Source organism: Aethalodelphis obliquidens, unplaced genomic scaffold (assembly GCF_003676395.1).
Source record: "Aethalodelphis obliquidens isolate GAN/ISIS:26980383/991018 unplaced genomic scaffold, ASM367639v1 scaffold2717, whole genome shotgun sequence".
NCBI classification, from domain to species: Eukaryota; Metazoa; Chordata; class Mammalia; order Artiodactyla; family Delphinidae; genus Aethalodelphis; species Aethalodelphis obliquidens.
This window is the reverse complement of record NW_020840620.1, coordinates 429-2,916: the sequence shown is the minus strand read 5'-3', so window position 1 is coordinate 2,916 and position 2,488 is coordinate 429. Positions and strand designations below refer to the sequence as shown.

Below are 2,488 nucleotides of genomic sequence, written 5' to 3'. Positions count from 1 at the left end.
GAGGGGAGGGAGGAGGCACAAATGAACAGAGGAAAAAAGCTTTGTTTACATTTTTCTTGTTTTGGGACTTCCCTGGCGGCCATCTGAGATCAGAAATAACGATGACTTGGGGACTTGCAATGATAGATCGAATACCCAGTTCTATAAGAGCAATGAATGCGATAGTGTACCTCTAGATGAGGGAAGGAGCAACAAGAGGGCACTGTTTCCTGGACCATAGCAGGCTAGTAAGACAGGCAGTCCAGAGGCTTTTGGTTATTGTTAACAGGGCCTAGTCCACCAATAGCACATTGAGTGGCCTATCAACGAAACCCTCACCTGACCTGGGAACGAGCATTCTTAGCGAGTGGCACAGCTTAGTTACGAAATGCCCCCTTGGCCCTGGTGGAAATTAAGACCGAAAGGGAAGGGACTGTAAAATAAAGAATTACCCACCATCCAGTTCTACAAGGATCAAGTCATTAGTCTCTATAGTTGCTGACCTACCTCCCACCCACCCCGAAAGGGATTCAGGGTGGAGATCAGGATGAGGAGGAAACTGACAGAACCAGACCTCAGAGAGTTAGATATCTGCAAGAGAAAATTTTATGCACCCAGTTTCTTGCATGCTTCCCAGACTTAGAAAAGCACTAAAACCCTTACCTAAGGTATCTGTTCCTTCTGAGTAGCTGTAGCCTTTTACCAAGATGTGTGCTTGATTGCACTTACCCCTTCCCTAAAATCACATATACTTATGGTTACCAAAGGGGAAAGTGAGGAGGAGAGGGATACATTTGGAATTCGGTATTAAGAGATACACACTGCTATACATAAAAGAGTGAAACAACAAGGACCTCCCGTATAACACAGGGAACTATATTCAATATCTTGTAGTAACCTATAATGGAAAAGAATCTGAAAAGACTATATGATACTATATAATATATGCAGCGTGTATGTATATCTGAAAAGGAATATATATTATATATCTGAAGAATATATAATAAAAAGCAAATAAATATATCTGAATCAATTTGCTGTACACCTGAAACATTGTAAATCAACTATACTTCAATTAAAAACAGAAAGTATCACGTGGGACTTCCCTGGCGGTCCAGTGGGTAAGACTCGACGCTCTCACCGCGGAGGGCCCGGGTTCAATCCCTGGTGGGGGAACTAAGATCCCAAATCCCACAATCCCGCAAGCCACGCGGCCCGGGGGTGGGGCGGGGGAGAAAAGTACATTACCTCTTCGCAACGGTCCTCAGAGCTTTCGGAAAGACCGTCTCCCCGGTTATAACCCTCAGGTGGGCTCGAAGAAAATTTCCCGTTTCCTTCTTAGATTGACTATTGATTCATTGTTTTGTCGGCACACCTTTCAGCGTCCCTTCACCCCCACCCCTCATCCAGACAACTTCCCCCGCACGAAGATTCCCCCACCCCCCCTCGGCTGCCTCGCCCCGTGCCCGCGCTGTGAGACTCACGCGGCCAACCTCCACCTCCTAACCACTCTGGGCTGCACCTGTGCCACTGAACTGACCGTAGGTGGCAAAAAACACAGCCAGGCTGATGGGGCTCCCCTTATCTCTCAGTATCCAGGGAAAAATAGGCACATTTGCTCTCCGGGACCCAGTAGGCCCTGACACAAGAAGGACCTGCTTTGTTTCGTCTTGTTTTTCCTTGTATTTAAGTCTTTTTGTGAATAACTGATAGAAGGGAAAATAAAGGACTGTGGGAAACGACGTTATTAAAAATTGACCTTAGAACTTAAACATAGCCAACGCATGTGCGTATGCGTCCGTACAACAGTAAGACGACGTTAGGTGGTGGGTGGGTGTCCACTTGTAAGACTCTTTCAAGGTAGCTGTATGTTTGGGGAAAAAAAATGAGAAGCAAAAGAAATGCTGGAAAGCAAAACTTGGTAGAACTCTGTGCGTCTCTCTCGCTCTGGGCGTTTCCCGGCAAAGCAGGCGGAAGGAACTTTCCGGGTACTCGCTTGTTTCGGTTCCACCGCGAGAGGGCGCACACGGGGAGCAGGAAACGTGCGCGCTTGTGGGCGGGGCATGCAAATTGCTTGGCAGTTTGTCCGGGGGAGGCATGGGAGAATAGAAAGCCTAAAAGCCCCCAATAAGTTTAAAGGATCTGACAAACTAGGTATGTGTTACAAGTTGTGGCAATAGGACGCCGTGAAGTCTAGGGAAGAGGGCGGGCTTTCGTTTGAGGATGAGTTTCCTCACCGTGAGCTGAAAGGCGAGGGAGAAGAGGGGTGTGCTGGCGAAGGCGCTGGCGACGGTATCGCTTCTCGGCCTTTTGGCTAAGATCAAGTGTAGTATCTGTTCTTATCAGTTTAATATCTGATACGTCCTCTATCCGAGGACAATATATTAAATGGATTTTTGGAGCAGGGAGTTGGAATAGGAGCTTGCTCCGTCCACTCCACGCATCGACCTGGTATTGCAGTACTTCCAGGAACGGTGCACCTCCCTCTGGGGAGAAACTAAGCTGTGGA

At 47.6% G+C, this 2,488-nt stretch overlaps 1 non-coding gene across 1 annotated transcript; it reads left to right on the top strand.

The window, feature by feature from the left end:
- The first annotated feature begins 2,273 nt into the window (after positions 1-2,273).
- On the top strand, positions 2,274-2,464 carry LOC113617203 (U2 spliceosomal RNA). The gene has a single exon (XR_003431547.1). It is a non-coding gene; the product is annotated as a U2 spliceosomal RNA (small nuclear RNA).
- Positions 2,465-2,488: the final 24 nt, after the last annotated feature.